The sequence below is a fragment of the Propithecus coquereli genome, unplaced genomic scaffold, assembly GCF_000956105.1.
Source record: "Propithecus coquereli isolate 6110/MARCELLA unplaced genomic scaffold, Pcoq_1.0 Scaffold29, whole genome shotgun sequence".
Lineage (NCBI taxonomy): Eukaryota > Metazoa > Chordata > Mammalia > Primates > Indriidae > Propithecus > Propithecus coquereli.
Window position 1 is genome coordinate 6,115,556 of NW_012148507.1, and position 19,773 is coordinate 6,135,328.

Here is a 19,773-nt window from a genome sequence, read left to right on the forward strand (position 1 = left end):
AAAAAAAAAAAAAAAAAAAAAAAAGTTGGAATGTTTTTTCCTTCTTCTCGAATTAGTGTTACTCAAGGGAGATATATGACATGCCAATTAATATGTGCATATACTTTTTCAACAGTTCTGCCTTTCTGTCCCCTCAGAGCTCTGAAGCAAAATGTTAAGTCTTCTGCAGCCAGGCACTTTCCATAATTTTCCTGTTTATTCCAGTGAGTGCTATAAACACTGTTCTTACGGCAAGTGCATAACAATCTACCATATGGCAGCCCCCTGTCTCAACCCTGTCACCAACCCCTCCAGGAAATGAGGCACTGTATTGTTCTCAGGACACAAACAGACCACATTCAGAGAGAACTCTTGCTCGTTTCCAAATTTATGACTGCTCAACATCAAAGAATTTCACCAAAAAAATTAATAGAGGAGAGAGTTGGGGAATATTATTGAGCTTCACATTAGGAACAGAGGCCATTGTTGAGTAATTTATTTTACAAGTATTAACCAAGTCTTTGTGCAAGGAACTGTTCTGGGGGAAAGGGATATAAAAGTAAAAAAAAAAAAAAAAACTACAAAATGGAAAAGAAACAAGTTACGAAATGATCAGGATATTTTTGATCGAGCCGGGCAAAGAACTGAAGTTAGGTGATGTGGTGGGAGGCTGAATGGCCATTTTAGGGAGTTGGTTGGGAAGGACCTCTCAGAGGAAGTCACATTGAAGTTGAAGATTGACTGCCAAGAAGAAAGTAGACATGCAAAGGTTGGGAGGTAGAGAATTCAAGTGCTGCAGGGCACAGCACATGCAAAGTTGCCAAGGCTGGAAGGTACCTGATGTGTTTGAACAGAAGCAAGGTCAGCATGCCCGGAAGGAGTGAACACTCCGGAGTGTGTGAGTCAGAAGCCAGATCATGGAGGGCTTCATAAAGCCAGGGTGAGAAGTTTGGGTCTTGTTTTCAGAGTAATCAAAACTGACTGGACGTTATGATATGAATTATTATTTATGTTTATAGTTAGCTACAATGTGGGAAATGGACCATGGAATTGAAAAGTGGAAGTAAGGAGATGTATTAGGCTACTACAATAAGCAGGCCAGATGGGAGAACAGGGCAAGTTTGGGAAATAAATGTAATAAGAGTTGCTGATGGGCAAAATGTGGGTGTTAAGGGAAAGAGAGGAATCAAAGATAACTTCCAGGTTTGAGGTGTGGGCACTCGTCAAAGGAAAAAATAAATAAAATAAAAACTGCAACCAAAAAACCCACAAACTAATTTGTTGTAGGGTGGGAAGTGAGAGTTTGGTTTTGGGACCGCCTTATGATTGAGTTGCTTTTTTTAGACAATTAAGCAGAGACATGAAGGATGTTTTTGGATGTGTAAGTCTGAAGAGTCTAGAGTTGGGGTCTGGAGTCATTGGCATATAGATTTATTTTAAGCCATGGGTAGAGATGATGTCACCTAAGATGAGCTCATAGAAAAAGAAAGTGGTTTATGATGGAATCCTGGGATGTTCCAACATTTAGAGATCTACCAGTGGAGAAAGACACAGCAAAGATTCAGAAACTTAGCTAAGAAAGAAGAAAGCCAGGTGCCTGTGCTCTCGCCTAAGACAACAGAAGAAAGAAAAAATTTTTTTTAGAAAGAAGTCATTGGAAACTCAGAACATCTTGATGCCACTGGGGATGCCAAAGTCCTCCTAAATCTCTTTCTCATCTCATTGCTTATTTTTCCATTAGCCAGATCTTTGGCCCACACTTCACACTGGAGGTAGATTTTTGTCCCTCTCTTGCTTGTGACCCAGGCCCTCACTGACTGGTTTTTGTTTCTCCATTCTAGAAATGACAGTTCATTTTCTCTAGGGTTAGGCAAAGTCCTTCTGGCTCTGTATCTGGCCCCCACCCTCCCATGTCACAGGTGTGCCTTCCCTGTACCACTTGGGCTTCCACCCAGGTAGTCTTTGCCTTGGAGCAGGACCTGGCAGTTGAGAGCAAGAGCTCAAGGTTAGTCCCAAGAGGAGACAAGGAAGAACAAGCACACTCAGGGATAACACCCTGCTTTGGAGATACACCTTTTTCCAAAGATCTGTTTGAAGGCTGGAATCCCAAATAAAATTCTCTTTCTGCTATTTCACAGAGACAGGTATTGAAATAATTCCAATGAGGGCAAAGAGAAACTTACCATTTCTTTGGGAAAAATGAAAATATTCCAAGAAAACTGATTCTTCAATCCATAAGAAAGGAAGGAATCAACATACCGTGTGCAGGCTAATGGGCCCTTATGTGTCCCAAAGGCTACAGGAAAACATCTTACAACCTGCCTCCATTAGTTATCTTTTGCTGTATAACAAATTACCCCAAAACTTGTGGCTTAATTCTACAAGTGGTTATTACCTCACAGTGTCTGTGGGTCAGAAATTTAGGGGCAGCTTAGCTAGGTGATTTATCAGGGTCTCTCATGAGATAGAAAAAGAGGTGTCAGCCAGGAGTGTGGTCATCGGAAGGCTTGACGGGGGCGAGAGGGTGCCCTACCAAGATGGCTGCCTCCCATGGCTGTTGGCAGGAAGCCTACATTCGTTGCCATGTAGGTCTCTCCATCAGGTTACTTGAGAATTCTTACAATATAGCGCTGATTTTCCCCACACTGGTAATCCAAGCAAGAGAATAAAAAGGAGACCATAATGCCTTTTATGACCTGGCTTTGGAATTCTCACACTGTCATTTCTACTGCATTCTACTCATTAGCACTCAGTAAGTTCAGTTCACACTACAGGTGAGGGGGAACAAGCTCCACCTTTTGAAGAAAGGTGTATCCAAGTATCTGTGGACATCTTTTTAAACCACCAGACTGGCTGTAATTAGAAGTTGAAGAAATGGTGAGTTGTAATGTCAGTCCAGTGAAAAAGAATTGGAACAGACCAGTTATTTGGAATGAAGTCTCAGGATGGGAAGTTTAAATCCATAAACTTCTGAGCAAATATTGAGAACAAGTGTTCATAACCATCTCTGGAGAGAAACAAGACTAGGAAATGAGACTGAAAAGGGCTAATTTTGCAGCAGAGAAGACCAGTCCTCATACTCTGCTCTGGCAGCAGCAGGAGAATCAAATCTGCAAAGGGCCATTACTGACATGAAGAAGAACATGGCGCTTTCTACCAGATGCTAGCCTGTAAGAAAGAAGTCCCTGCCCTAGAGAATGAGCACACAGTGTCAGGCAATATGGGGAATTAGTGGACTGACAAGCCTAAAATATAGTCAATTATAATAAAAAGTTTGCCAGAAGAAGCCCAGAATTTGAACTCTGTAGGAAATAAGTGGTTCTAATCCTTCCCTTCCCCCCTCTCTTTACGATTTAATACTTGGCAAGAGAACGATCACTTGACAATATTTATTAGCTCATTAACTGTAAGTGTCTTTGCTGCCATGGGGGATATTTTTTATAACAACAACTCTGTTCTACAAGCTACACTGCAGGTGTCCCTCCATTGTGCAAATGAAATGGTAAGCATTAGCTCTGTTCTGGCATCCAAAATCCATACTAAATATTACTTTTTTTCCAGTTGATGAAAATGAACATGATCAGACTGAGTCAGGCTTGGCTAAGTTACATGATGCCAGAGAGGCAAATACCAGTGTTGCCTGGATATGGGCAGTTCTTCCCTGATGATGAGCTTGGGCTGTCTCTTTTCCCTGCTCAGATGCCCATCCCCAAGATAAGCGAAGGAAGGAAAGAGAATTAACATGCACTAAGCGCCAGACACTATATTAGCACCCTATAGACACCATTTAATTAAATTTTCCCAACACCTCTATTACATAAAAAAGAAAGCTTTGCCACTAGTAAACTAGATGAGGAAACTTGACTCTCTGAGAAGTTAGTGTGCGCAATCCCACAGCTGTTGTGTAGAGAACCTAGGGTTCAAACCTAAATTTATGCTTTTTCAAACATACAATATTTGATGTAAAAAAAAAAAAACAGAATTCTCAAACATACAATGTCTCATTTGCTTTCTGGAAAAATCTGAGCGTGGTTTTAGATAAGTCAGTAGCAACAACAGATTCAAATGCTATTGTACCTCTTAAAAAAAATTTATCTTCTTAGAATTAGGAATGCTAATTGACAAAACTATTTTTAAATTTAATGTTTCCAAACAAACATATTAAATAAATCTGATCATAGTTTAGTTCTGATTTATGTTTTCTTGGGGGCAGTCTATAAGCCTGCCAGCAGTAAGTGGTAATGAGATGATGATGTCCACTGACCAAAAAATACTGGGTCATACCATACCATTCATTCATTTTCTGCATTCACATTCCACCCTTGCCCTTAACTGCTAATCATTCTTAAAAACTCTTCTCAAATGCCAACTTGCCTGGGAAAGTTACCTTCTCTCTCATTAGCACCACATACATGCAGCCTTCTTTGTTTTTTACTGATCACCACACACTTTTTCTTTTCACTAGTTTGTCCAACTGCAAGAGCATTAATTCTTTGAGGGCAGGGATTTTATCTCACTCATCTCTGTGTTCTCAATGCTTAGCCTACTGGCTGCCATGTAGTGGGTTCTCAAGTTGTTAAATGAATGAATGAATCATGAGTTAATATGATGACATTTTTATTAGGCACCTGTTATAGTCCGTAATAATTTACAGCCCATCTAATGTTGGATGCGACTGCTTTGGTGATAATTGAATCGAGAGCCCATGGCATGATGACAACAGTAGAACACTAGGAGACGAATATATCAAAGACCAAATCAACCTCCCTTTTCCTCCCTCCATCTCCTCCTTGTCCTCTCTCTCATACACACACACACACACACACCTCTTTTCTCAGATCAGGAAATCAATAAAACATCCCATTGCCTTGCAATGGTTGAAGGACTTTTGAAGTTCATTTATACAGGTCTGATTTGTAATGGACCTTGACTCCCCATGACACCTATCCATGACTAGGGCCCTGGTAAACTTTTGAAGAATATGCTGTCTGTCGGAAGAGAGATTTGCCAGCATTTGAAAACTATCCCATAGGACGTGGAACTGAGAGTTCATCATCTCGTGAGTCGAGCAGAAAGCGTATGGTGCGAGAGTATGATTAGCCATGACAGGCCAACTGGTTAAATTTTTCATCATTTTTAAGCATTAAAGTTAATGCTTATTTAGAATGGATCTAGGCATTCCAGAAGGTTAAGAATACACCGTATTTAAATAGAATCATCACAGAATGTTAAAACCGAAAGTCCTTCCAGGGTTTTGAAATAAGTTGGTTTTACATGATAACTAACTGAATTCCCCACTTATCCTATTCCTTTCGGTTGGAATGTTGCGGAATCACATTTTTTTAAAAAGGGAGCATTAAGGATTATTTATCTCACTTTTTTCCCACTAATGGGGGCTCAGAAAATGATGTTTCTGCTTTGCATTACTCTGTCTTTATGATCAAAGAGGATCTAATGAGCCCAGCTGAACAGCAAAGGGCTCGTTATTCAGAATGAGCCCTGAGGTTGATGGGGACGGCAGAGAAGCGGAGAGGAAATGGGGTGCTAATGATATTAGGGAGAGCAGCTCTTCGGGGGAAAGCATATTTTACAGGTTTCAGGAGTATTATGGAGATAATTAATATTGGCAGTCGTGCACATTTTGCGCAGGGAGGACTTTAAACTGCAACTTGACTAGGTACCAACAGATGTGAAAGTCATTGTCCTTTGGAGTTAAAACGTCGTCTACATTTACACGAGGGAGCATCGGGAGTTCTTGTTCGGGGGATGTTCAGTACCAGCAGCTATAGCTTTATAAATTACCAGTTGCCATTTTTTTTTTTTTTTTAATACTTCAGAGAGGTTCCTTAGGTTGCCTTTTAGAATTTTTCCTCCTCTCTGAAGCAATGTGCCCCATAGCCAGAACAACCATACGTCCCAGAATTTTGAGAACAGTTCTGATTTTAAGTAATCTACCCTGTCGCATACCCCCACATGTTAGATCGTGTGACCAATTTGGGGTTCACACAGTATGGGGACCACAGGTTCAGCCGTTGCAGATGAAGACTTGCATTCCAGCAGCTCTCAGACAGTTTGATCATCCAGTGCTTGTCTTAGCACCTCCTCCGGCTTGGCCTCCATGCACTGTTGTTCTGGAGAAAAAGAGAAGGGCATTGCTCTCTTACAATATGGCAGGAAAACTGCTCTGTACAATTTCTAAAATACAAACAGTTTCTTTTTATTAATGTGTATTGTAGAAAAAGTCAGAAAATATACCCAAGCAAACAAAAGAAAAACACCTCGATCCTACCAGTTACAGATAATTACTATTGACTATTTCAGTGCACATATATATAATTTTGATATTCCTTTTTTCCTTAACAAAAAATGTGGTCCTTATATCCATGTACAGGTCTGTCACCATATTTTGCATTTAGCAACAAATCGTGAGCATCTTTCTACATCTTTAAATATTCATTTACCTCATTTTAATTGCTTCCTAGTACGCTGTAGTATATGTAGTAAGTTACTGAAAGTCCTTGGATGTTGTTGTTTTGATGCCTTATTATAGGCAGTGCTGAGAAAAGACACAATTTTTTTTTTTTTTTATGTAAAGTATGGGGGTGGTGATACAGGACTTTGTCCTGCAGAAGTGTGCTGATTTTCCTAAAAGCTGCCAGGAGTGATACTTGCTGTAATGTAGGATCGTCTAGTTAGTCCTTATGCTTAGCCCAGACACATTAAGGAGGCAGTAATGAATCCCACTTTGATGTTTGCGATCATTTGCCATTCATTGTCTTCCCTTGGGTTTCCTAAGGATTCTCTGGTGTCCAAACCAACTTTCTTGATTATCGCAGTGCCACGATTTTTTTTTTTTTTTTGGGTCTGGCCGTGGCAAGCATCGCCCTGAGGTCAGTCTCCGGTTGGGTCTGTCTGGATTACATTTTCAGGGGGTGGGGCGCGTCACATGCCATGTCTGCTCCCTGGCTCTGACTAACAAGACTTTAAAGAGATTTTTTAAAAGGCTCAGAAAGTTTCTTGGATATCAAACCACTCTTATAAAAAATAACATTTTTATGACTTAAAATGTAAATGAATCAGAAACATATGGATTAAATTTCCTTTGAAATGCCCAAGGGTTTAAAAACTGAGAGAAGAGCACTTGCAAAATGAGCTAAACCGCGTCTTGCCAAAAATAAAACACTTGAAAAATTGTTTGGGATGTTTTGCGGATCCCTAGGTGCTCATGGGCTCTCTAGTCTGTATTTGAAAAGTACTTAGATTTTTAAAATTTAGGTCACTCAATAAAATGCACTTAGAACTCGTTCAGTGGGCATTTGGATCTCTAGTTAACTGATATTAAAAAGTGAAATTTAGATCAAGTGTACTTCAAATATGCCCACTTATTCAGCGTATCATGATTTCTTCCTCTCTAATCATACCTTTCCTGCGTGAACGGCGCATCAAGAGAACTCGGGAAAAGATAGATGGTATCTATCAAACAAGTCCAAATTAACACCCGTGTCTCACCTTCCCTTTTCTGTCAGTGGCTCCAGTGTGTTCTTCCTCTTCTATCTCAGGTCGGTATCCACAGAAGCAGAGCCCAGGCCAGAGATCCTTGCATAAGTGATTTATGGAGGAAATGCTCTCAGGAGACATCTGGAAGGAAGTAATGGAAACAGATAAGGCAGAAGCTAAGCAAGATGTGCTTTCAGTGGAAGTCTAGCCTCAGCCTGATCCCACGGCACTCGGAAGCATGAATGGCTTCCCATGGTTGTCTCACCTTGAGGCATGTTCCAAGACTTACCAGTCATTAGCTGTTCGCTGTCCCTGGAGGCAAGGCATGATTTCTCTGGGAGAGGGGCAGCTCCAGTCTCTCTAGTGAGGACAATCCTTGAGGACATTGATCCAGACAAGAGTATAGCCGTGGATCTTGGCAGACAAAACCCATAGCAGGTCGGAGATGGATGCTGTGGGCACATAAATGGGACCTGGGCAGGGCACGAATAGCATCCACTGCATCCCTCCTCCTCACAGCCTTGAAGACGTCCTCAATTCCTCTCTGTCTCTCATATTTCCCTCTATTCAATCAGACATCAATTTTTTTGCCATTTTATGTCTTGCCATTTTCTCGCATTTATATTTCCCACGACAGTCACGTGAGTCTACACTTCCTCCTCTAATACCTGGATTCCCCTACACAGTTCCCAGCTGAATTGCCACTTTAGAATATCCTGTAACTCAGATCATCCCACACACGGCTACATTACTATTCTTCTGCAAACACCACTTTCAAATGCTTAAGAATTAAGTGTAATTCTTAAATATCTGTGGGAACATGTCTCAAAATTTTTAAGATGAAGAATCCCTTAGAGTCAGAGTGTTCTCCTTGGAACTCCATTAAATGCCGATATAGTAACCTTAAAACAACGACTGCTTTGCTGTATCTTATAGTAACACAGATTACAATATGGAAAAGTAAAGGTTAAGAAAAAAACCTTGGAAAATATTGAGAATTTATCAATTAAATTTTAATTTAAATGAGATAATATATAAACATTGGCTAATATCATCGCCGTTGTTGCACTAGTCTCATAATTTGTCACTCTGGTTACAATTCTGTCATCCTCCAATAGTAGTTACACACAGAAGCCAGAGTGATCGTGTTTCAATGCAGTGTTCCTGCTTTGCTTGTATCTCTTCCTAATGTATTGATATTTACAATGAAACTCAATCTTCACCTTGGCCTATAAGATAGCACAACCTTGCCCTGTTCACCTCTCCAACCTCAGCTCCAGCTGCTGCTCAACACAGGCTCCCAGCACGTGGGCTTCCTTAGTTCCTTGTATGTCACCCTCTTTCCTGCCTCAGGCCCTTTGCATGTACCATTTCCTCCACCTGGAAAGGTCTCCTCCTCCCACTTCCCTTGCATGACTTGGCTTGATCTTTAAGTCTCAGCTTAAATGTTTACTTCTCAGAAAACCTTTCCTGGCTACCTCATTTATTCTTTTAACAAGTATTTATTGAGCACCTACAGTGATCTCCCTCCCCCCTCTTATGTGCAGTTTCACCTTCTGTGATTTCAGTTACCTCTGGTCAACTGCGGTCTCAAAATATCAAATGGAAAATTCCAGAAATAACTTACAAGTTTTAAATCACACACTGTTCTCAGCTGTGTGATGAAATCTCACACTGTCCTGCTCTATCCCACCTGGGATGTGTATCATCCCTTTGTCCAGCATATCCATATTGTGTGTGCTGCCTGCCCATCAGTCACTTAGTAGCCGTTTTGGTTATCAGATCAAAAATAGTATAAAGATGCTCCTCAACTTACTGTAGGATTATGTTCTGATCAACCCATAAGTTAAAAATCTCATAGGCCAAAAATACATTTAACACACCTGAGCTGTTGAACATCATAGCTGAGCCTAGCCTATCTCAAACGATCTGAGAACATTTACATTAGACTACAATTGGCCAAAATCATGTAACACAAAGCCTACTTTATAATAGTGTTGAATATCTCATGTATTAATAATTTGTTGAATACTGAAAGTGAAACACAGATGATTGTGTGAGTACTCAAGGTATAGTTTCTACTGAATGTGTATTTTGCATCACGATAAAGTCAAAAAATCATAAGTCAAATCATCATAGTTGGGCTGCCTGTATATAGGGTTTGGTACTATCTGCAATTTTAAACATCTACTGCGGGTCTTGGAACATCCTCGTGGCTAAGGGGAGACTACTCTGTACCAGGCACCATCTTAGGCTCACAAAGAGTAAGAATCATTACAATAAAAAGGCAATAGCCCCTATCCTCACAGGGCTTACCTGTAAGTAGTGAGAGGAAAACATAAGCCAATTACATGTGTGTGCACACAGGTATATATGTGTAAGAGAAAATAAAAGTAAGGAGTGCTAAAGTAGAATGATTGCTATTTCTAATATCACTATCAGAAAAGGCTTAAGAAAGTGATCTTTGAGCGAAGACCTGAAATAGAGGTAAAAGTCCTATGTAGATATATACACAGAATCTACAGACATTCTATGTTTTGGTCTCTTATATTTTCCCCCTTAAAGCTACCTATTAAAATTGGTAATTATTTTAGAATTTTTTTCTGTTTTTTTGGAGGAGCCTGTTTTCCCCAATACATTATAAATTTAATGAGGACAGATTCATATCTGTCTTGTTCACTATTCCCAGCATGTAACATTGTACCTGATGCATAAAAATCACTCATTATACGTTTTTATTTTTTTCCAGCATATTATGGGGTACAGATGTTTAGGTTACGTGTGTTGCCCTTGGTTCCCCCCCACCAAGTCCGTGTTTCAAATATGTCCATCCTTCGGGTAGTGCGCATTGCACTCCTTGTGTATACAAATACCCGTCCCCTCCTCCCCCTTCCCCAGCATCCACTAGATGTTGTTCTGATATGTGCATTTATGTGTTGATTAGTTAATACCAATGTGGATGGTGAGTACAAATGGATCCCGTTCTTCTGCTCTTGTGGTGCCCCACTTTGGATAATGGGCTCAAGTTTAATCCAGGAAAGTGTAAGAGGTGCTAGATCACTGTCATTTCTTATGATTGAGTAATATTCCATTGTAAACATATACCAAATTTTGATAATCCACTCATGGATTGACGGGCACTTGGGTTGTTTCCACATTCTTGCAATGGTGAATTGTGCTGCCATAAACATTCGGGTGCAGATGTCCTTATCGTAGAATGTTTTGTACTCTTTTGGGTAGATGCCTAATAGTGCTATTGCTGGATCGAATGGTATTTCTATTTTTAGCTCTCTGAGGTATCTCCAAATTCTTTTCCACAGAGGTTGCACTAATTTGCAGTCCCACCAGCAGTGTAAAAGTGTTCCTGTCTCTCCACATCCTCGCCAACATTTGTTGTTTTGTGTTTTTTTGATAGAGGCCAATCTCACCGGGGTTAGGTGATACCTCATTGTGGTTTTGATTTGCATTTCTCTAATGATTAGAGATGTTGAGCATTTTTTTTATATGTTTGCTGGCCATTATTCTGTCTTCTTTTGAAAAGTTTCTGTTCATTTCGCTTGAAGAAGACCCCCAAAGCAATCGCCGCAGCAACAAAAATAAATAAGTGGGATCTAATCAAATTAAAAAGCTTCTGCACTGCCAGGGAAACTATCATTAGAGTGAATAGACAGCCCACAGAATGGGAAAAAATATTTGCTCTCTACACATCTGATAAAGGGCTGATAACCAGAATCTATCTAGAACTCAAAAAAAAATCAACAAGAAAAAATCAAACAACCCCATGACTAGTTTATTCAATGAATATGTATAGTTGTTTAGTACTACTGAACCAAAAACTATAAATCAGAAGGTTACTCTTGAATGCAACGTATCATAGCAGAATGAAATGAAACGCCATGTGTGAAAGTACTTTTTGTGGTGGCAAAGTTAAATGAATTGTAATGCTGTCTCAAATACGTCTCAGAAAGACATGTGGCATAGAAGGCAAATATCTTGGTGCCCATCCTAGCAGTACAGTGTGCCCTATCATAGGGCAACAGAAAAAAACAAAGCTATATTCCACCACTGAACAGATCTCCCTTCATCCTTTCTCCAAGCATAAGAGAGAAAAGGAGCACCCACCCAATCTTCCAGATCCATCACTTTCCCTATGAAAGTCTAAGATGCAGAGAAGATAAAGACTGAATATGCACAATAATTCCTTAAGACTATTTTAAGTGGATGGATGGGAATGAAACTAATTAAATTGCTTGTTAATGGGAAAACCATAAAATTTTCCACTTTTGTGGAAAATCACCCTTAGATCTGGAAAGAGGTATCACTATTCTGCACCTTGTGTTTCTGAGAAACCCACTCTGCCCTTTGGCAGAGCTCCTCCTACCAGGGCGGAGTCATGGGGTCAAAGAGACTTGTTCACTAGGAGACTATACCATGCCCTTCTAGACCATGTTCTGGGTCCTGGAACCTCAGAATTCTTTGCCCAAACAACCCTGGTTTCATTTCCTGGGCCTGTGCAGGCTCTTCACCAGGTCCTACTTCCAAAGAGCAGAACCCAAAGCTGAAATGCCAAGGTAGGGTGGCCTGAGGTTAGCTACTTGTGAGGTGAGCACAGAGCCCAGTGGCTGAGGTGTCCACGTGCTTGTTTGTGAGGTCATCTGCAGTACAGGATGGAGCCCAGGGTGGAAGAGGAGGAACTGCTGGCTGTAGTCCAGGGCATGGGTGGAAGGGAGCTAGCGCTCTCAATGCTGCCATATTCTGGCTCAGGACTCGAGAAATTCCGTGGGAATCTATGGGAATTTCTATAGGAATTCTGTTTGAATCTGTCCTTCTAACTGTGAAAGGGTGATGCAAACAGAGGTGGGAAATCTGCCCAAGTTGTGGGCAGGGGTTGCTTGGCTTGGATTGAGTGCCTCGCTGCTCATGGTCTGTGAGCTGTCTCCACCCCATACCCTTGCCTGGGTTCTGCCAATGTCAGGGCTGAGCCTGTTCACTCTGCAATCTCAGACCCAAACTCTAATTCTTTCTCCTTTTTGAAACTTGTCATGGACTAAGAGGAGAAACTGTGCAAACTGGTACTACCTCAATCCAGTAGAGATAAATCTTAGGAAAAATAAAAGCGTGAAGCACATTCAAGACTTGGAAACCCAAGAGGTAGCCCTGTCTTTGTATACGTCAGCCCGTAGCCAGAGAGAACACTCCTCTCAAGGTTCCTGGGAGTGTGACACCCAGTGCGTGAGTGGGGTGCAGGATGTGCCCATGAAGGTACCATTTCTTAGAAACACCTACAACCTCTGAGGTTTATGTTGCTAAGCCCTCTTCCTAGACTCCAGTATTCCCTCTAAGAAGACAGACTTGTTCTAAGGAAGGCCAAGAAGGCAAATTAGAAGCTGTAGGCTAAGAAGTCAAGGGACGCACAGTGTCTTGTCCAGTATTCTAATGGATGTATTCAGAGAGAGTAGTTATGAATTCACTTAGGTTATTGAGGAAAAATGTTCTAGCAAATTCTAGGTGAAGTGGGAAATTTCAGTTTGGTCAGTGCTCTGCTAGAGACTTAAGATGTGTGCAATATTGTTTTATTTCATGCTTCTTTGATAACTAAGGGTATTAAACATCTCGTATTTTTTTTTTTACTGACCATATGTATTTTCCCTTTGTAAACTATCCGTATATTTGCCTGCTTGTATATTGCAGTTTTAGAGTGTTTCTTATTCATTTGAATGAGTGTTTTATAATTTTTGTTTATCTTTTATTTTGTAATATGCAGATGCCTTACATTTTATCAATGTATAATATAAATTTTAGGGGATTGTGATCTATGTTGTACAAAAATCTACACAGTCATTAGGACAAAAATAATCGTTAGCAAAATTGTCTTTTACTCATGTGCGTGCTATGTAGTTACATTTATTTAGAGATCATTGTAGACGTACATTTAGTTGCAAGAAATATCACAGAAAGATCCTGCGTAACATTTACCCAGTTTTCCCCAATGATACATCTTGCAAAATTATCGTACTATAGCACAACCAGGATCTTGAGAGTGATACAGCCAAGATACAGGACATGTCATCACAAGAATTTCTCAGGTTGCCTTTTTATGTCCACAACTCCTGTCTCTCACTCATAACCCCTCACCCCCAACAAGCACTTTTGTCAGTTCAAGCATGTTCTATAAATGGAATTACAGAGTATGTAAGGTTCTGGGATTGGCTTTTTTTCATGCAGCACAATTCTCTTAAGATTCATTCAGGTTGTTGTGTATAGTACTACTATAGTAGTACTATAGTCCTTTTATCTTTTTTGGAATTTTCTAGGTAGACAAACATGCTTTTTCAAATAAGGACATTTTTACTTCTTCCTTTCTTCTATTTCCCTGTATCGTCTAATGGCACTTCATAGAGCTTCCCGCACTATGTAGAATAAGTCATGAGAGCTGGCATCTTTGCCTTTCTCTCAAGTTCAGGAAGAAAACATTCAGTCGGTCACTGTTACGGAAAATGTTAGCTAAAAGTTTTTGTAGGTGCTCTTAATCACGTTGACGAAGTTTGCCTCTGTTCCCATTTTTCTGAGAGTTGTTTTCATAAATGAGTGTTGAATTGTGTCACTGCTTTCTCTGTATTAATACAATTATGATATGTCTTCTTTAGCTGTTTATATTATGCAATACATTGATTTTTGAATACTGAACCAGTATTCGATCCTTGGAATAACTCTCACTTGGTGATGATGAATAATTCTTCTTACATATTGACTTCTAGTTGCTAATATACTGGTAAGGATTTTTGTGTCTATGAGATGTTGGTCTGTAGTATTCTTTTTGTTATGCTGTTATTCATTCCAAGTATTTTTATAATTTTCTCTAATAAATAGGAGTGTTACATTTTATCAATGTATAATATACATTTTGGGGCCAGGGTAACACTAGCTTCACAAAATGAATTGGCGAATGTTCCTTTCCTATTTTCTCAAAGCAATCGTGTACAACTGCTGATAAATGTGTATTTGCAAACTATTTAGCCCTGAGGAATTCCTGTTAAGGAATTTTTAAAGAATGAATTCAACATTTCAGTGCTTATAAAACTATTCAAATAACCTATTTTATATCGGGTGACTTGTAGTAGTTTGTTTTTTAAGGAAGTGATCCATGTGGTCCAAATTGTCAAATTCATGTGTATAGAGTTATTATTCATCGTATCTGCTTATTGCCCTTTGGATGTCTGCAGTAGTGATATCCCTGTTTCATTTCTGGTATGAGCGAGTTCTTTTTGCTTTGACAGTGTTGTTGGAGGTTTGTCAATTTTACTGATCTTTTCAAAGAAACCAGTCTTGGTTTTATTCTCTGATGTTAGTGATTTCCTGTCTTTATCATTTCCTCCTCCTGCTTCCTTTGGGTCTATTTTAGGTTCTTGAGTTGGGAGTAGATTATTGACTGGAGACTTTTCTTCTATAGCATTTAGTGCTGTACATTTTTTGAAATCAGCTCTGCTTTAGATGTGTCCCACAAATTTTGATATGATGTGTTCATTTTCATTGAGTGTAACATTTCTTACTCTGTGACCTCAATGTTCAGTTTTCAAGTGTTTGGAGATATTCCTATTATCATTCTCTTATTTCTAGTTGTGGTTGGAGAACATACTCTGTTGAACTTCAATTATTTTAAATTTGTTGAGGTTTGTTTCATGACCCAGGGTCTATTTCAGTATGTGTTCTGTGAGCACTGGAAAAGAACATGTAGTCTGCTGTTGTAGGGGGGAAAGGTCTAACAATTAGATCCTGTTGTCTCATATTGTTGTTGAGTTCTTCCATATTCTTCTTTCTGTCTAATTCTATCAATTGTTGGTGGAGACTTTATTATCCCTCACTCATTTTCACTTCACATATTTTCCAGCTTTGTTGTTTGCTGCATGCACATGTTATGATTGCTATGGCCCTTGGTGAATTGACCCTTTTTTCAATATACACTGTCCCCTCTGTGGCTCTGGTAATTTAATTTTCTTGGTTCTGAAGCTCACCTTAGCCACTACTTTCTTTTGATTAACATTCTCATGATGTATTTTTTTTCCCTCCTTTCACCCTGATGATATCATTATCTTTGGAGTTTATTGTGAACAGCATATCGTGTGCTGTGATTTTTTTTTTTTTGAGACAGAGTCTTGCCCAGGCTAGAGTGCTGTAGTGTCAGCCTGGCTCACAGCAACCTCACACTCCTGGGCTCAAGCAATCCTTCTGCCTCGGCCTCCCAGAGTGCTAGGATTACAGGCGTGAGCCACTGCACCCAGCTGTGTTTTTAAATTCACTATGCCAATCTTTGCCTTTTAAGTGGTTGCTTTATTTATTATATGTACATAATTTTCATACTCGACTGGGGTCATTTCGTTATTTCATGTTTCTTTACCCTCCCTCATTTAATTGTCTTAGATCTTTCCTCTACATAAAATTGTATCAGACAATGCTATGATTGTTGCTTCAAACATTAGTCACAATTTAGAATATCCAGGAGAAGTTAAATCTGTTGATCCATATTTTCCTTACCATGATCTTTCTTCCTTACTTAAATACCAAGATTCCTTCTTTTGTAATTTTCCTTGTGTTTGGAGAACTTTATTTAGTTATTCTTTTGGGGAGGTATGCTGACAACAAATTTAAATTTTCTTTTTATCTGTGAATGTCCTGATTTCCCCTTTATTCCTGAAGGATAGTTTCACTGAGTATAGCATTTTGTATTAACAGTTGATTTACATCAGCACTTAAGAAGTATTTGCCATTTCCTGTGATCGCATGGTGTGTGATGAGAAATCTGCTGCTGTTCAAATTGCTTTTCCCCTAAAGTGTCATTTTTTTCTTTAGTGATCAAAAGTTTAATTAGTGTAAGTTTCTTTGGTGTATCTTGTTTGGGGTTATCCAAGCCTCTCAAATCTGTAGGTTTAAGTCTTTGCAAAATGTTGAGAGTTTCAGCCATCATGTCTTCAAATACTTGTTCATGCCCTGTCTCTCTTCTCTTCCTAGGAATCCTATGACATGAATATTGGATCCTTCACAAGCACAGGTTTGTTCATTTTTTCCAGTCTATTTGCTGTTGTTCAGACTGGATAATTTCTATTCTGCTATGGAGCGCATCTACTGGGCTTTGCATTTCACTTATTGTATTTTTCAGTTCTAAAACTTCAATTTGGTTCATCTTTATATTTTGTCTGAAGCATTTTTATAATCCCTTGTGGCAGTCCTTTTACCATGGCTCCTTAAAAAACCTTTGTTGTCTCAGTGTTCATATCTATTGATTGTCTTCATTCAGTTTGAAATCTTCCTTACTCATTGTAGGATATGTAATTTTTTACTGAACCCTGGACCTTTGTAGTGTGAGGCTCTAGTTATTTGAACGTTGTTTTAGCTGGCTTTTTCTGACATTGCTCAGAAGGGAAAGGTGACCCATACTGTATTACTGCCGGGCAGGGGTGGCCTCATCGCTGAAGGAGAAAACTGAACAGTGTGACTCTGTGCTAGGCTTCTTCTAACACCATGTAAGGAGAGGAAGGAATATCTCATTAATGCCAAGTAGGTGTTGAAGTCCAGGCTTAACACTCTAGGTAGGGCCTTTGTACTTCTCTGTGACACTGAATGCTCCAGCTGCCTCCTTATTATTCTTTGACATGACCTCTGCAGGGGTGTTGGAGTACCTTGTTTTAGAAGCTCTTCAGATGGTTGTCTAAAAGTTTTCTCTCTTGCTGGGCTGCCCTATCCTGGCCTTTGGCTAAAGAAAGCAAATTTTATGTGGGCCGGTGTTGTTGCTTTTGTCTGTGCACGTTGGCACATCTATGCACGCATTTTTCCGGGTTGTCACCTTCTTCGGCTTACAAGAGTGGGATATAAGAGACAGACGAAAAAAACACCATCATATTATTCCTTAGGTTGTAAGGTCTCTAATTGTCCAGGTTTCTTAAAGAGAGGAAGTGCAGCTACTTCATATTCCCTGAAGTGGAAGTCCTTAAATTTCTCCCAGTTGGTTTGTAGGCACCTTGTTTTACAGGTGCCACATGGTTCTTTTTATGTTCATTCTTAAGTCTGGCCTCTGTGGGATCTAGAACAGTGGAAGACTCTACCAGTTCTCAATGTCTCTGAAACTGCAGGGAGAGTCCCAAGAAGCACATGCCAGATAGAATTATTTCTAACTGGGGCTTTAACTCCAAAACCCTGTATAATTCGGTGAACTGGGAGTCAACAATCTTAAAAATAATGGTTGCCTAGTGATGGTTTCCTTAAGCATAGGGTCGAGAACACAGACCCTGGCCTTAGGCAGCCTGGTGTCCATCCACTTTCTGGTGCGGGGACTGTGAGGAAGTTATGGAATGTTTCAACCTCTCAGTTTATTCACCTATGACATGGAGATGAAGAAAAATCTGCTGTTGTTTCTCTTCTGGAGGTAGAGAGGTAAAGTCATTTTTCTCTGGTGGCTTTCCAGAAGTTTGATTATGGTGTGGCTTGATGTAGCTTTCCTTGGTTTATCTTGTTTAGGGTTCACCTGAGTTTGTAGGTGTGAAGATTACATGTGTTACCCCTTTGGATTACTAATGCTCCTTCCCTCAAGGGAGAAAAGCAGTACACTGTGGTCCAAACCTGCATCTTTTGAGCCTGAAGATTCTTATTTGTTGTCCTTTCTGCTTTGGTATTTGTGCATTTTCCTAACATGATGAGTACTGGAATATTTTTGCACTATGTCTTCTAATAAAGTGTACATGTGTCTTCTTGGAGCTTTTTCAAGTAGGCAATTATTTGATAGGCAAATAACCATTCCAGTCACGATGTCTTTATAAGATTTATTACACTACCAAAACCATCATTTTCTCTGCCCTTGTGATTTCCTGTATAGGTAAAATATCCATTTTCTAATGTTTGTATCATCTTTCCTTCCTTTTGCTCTGCATTCAGGAAAACATTTCAGTAATTATGCTGTTCTTTTTTACTGCCTTCACCATTTGTATTATCTTCTACACTAATCCTATTTTCTTCTGACGCATCTGCATTTTTTCTGTGTATAGGTAAAGAAAAATGTAGGATATTTCTCTGCCCAATTCTTTGGAGCTGCAATCACTTCTATTCATATTTTCTCTTACACTTACTTTCCAGCAGAGTCGTGATTTCTTGTCTTTAATGTACCTTTATCAAATATAACTGCTGTGCTACCATTTTAACACAGAAATCTTTGGCCCAACTGACACCACGGCTATAAATGTTACTCATCTAACTTTTGGTCATATATATGTTTGTATGAACAGGGATGTTTAAACTGTGAGGTAAGACATAATGCAATTTAACTAATGAAGATTGTTAAAAGTAGCCATCAAACTCAGGCAACCCATTGACTACAAAAAACTCTGCTCAAAAATAAATGCCTGTGTAAGAATTCTGATACATCTGTACTGGAATTGAATGATTAAGTTGACAGCAAGATCCAGTTCCTCTCTTCCCCATCATCAGGGTGAGAATGTACAGATGGGGAGGAGACTGGAATGATCTATGTGGTAATATGTATAGCTTAATATTTAGATGGTTACATATAGCAATGTGTGCATGTATATGCACATAAGGGCCCAGAAGCACCAACACATCTAGCACCCTGATTTGGTTTTTAAGATCCTCCTCCAGGAAGGGGAGTCACAGCTCCTTAGAGAACTACCTGATTGGGGCATAGCAGGGGATCCCCAAAACCAACTGATAGCCCAAGCTGGGACAACAAGGTAGGGTTGAATTAAATATCCACCATTCCATATTGATGTAAATATAAGTTATCAAGATCAGTCTCCAACACAGAAGAAATCTGAACAATTTGTGTAGCTGCTCTGCCCCCAAGCAGGTGGAACATAACTATGTGCTGGGAATCTATCCCCAGGGAGTACAGTAGGGAATGGAGGAAAAAGATGGGAAGCACCACCTGAGCCAGATGATCAAGGTTAATGTAAGTCCCATTGTTGGCACATACCCTTGATCTGCTGTGATCCTCAACACATAACCACAGTCTAACTGCAAGAAAGACATCAGACAAATCCTGATAGACGAAAATCCTATATGATCCCTGTTCAGTACTCCTCAAAGCATCAAACACAGGAGATGTCTGTTAAACTGTCCCAGCCCTGAGGAGATGTCACAATTAAATGTAATGTCAGGGCCTGGAAGGGAAAAAAGGACATTTGGGTAAAAAACAATAAAAAAAAAGTGTGGACATTAATTTATAACTAGTGTACCATACTGATGTAAGATACCAAAGATGGAGAAAACTCTCTCCATTATCTTTCTGGAAAACTG

At 39.6% G+C, this 19,773-nt stretch overlaps 1 long non-coding RNA gene across 1 annotated transcript in view; it reads right to left on the reverse strand.

Annotated features, from left to right (window-relative positions):
• Positions 1-6,021: 6,021 nt before the first annotated feature.
• LOC105813795 overlaps positions 6,022-19,773 on the reverse strand; it is a 91,293-nt gene continuing 77,541 nt past the window's right edge. Inside the window, exons 2-3 of the long non-coding RNA XR_001137672.1 lie at positions 7,489-7,617; positions 6,022-6,110 (exon numbers count right to left, since the gene is read on the reverse strand). This is a non-coding gene — a long non-coding RNA (uncharacterized LOC105813795). The remainder of the gene's footprint in view (positions 6,111-7,488; positions 7,618-19,773) is intronic.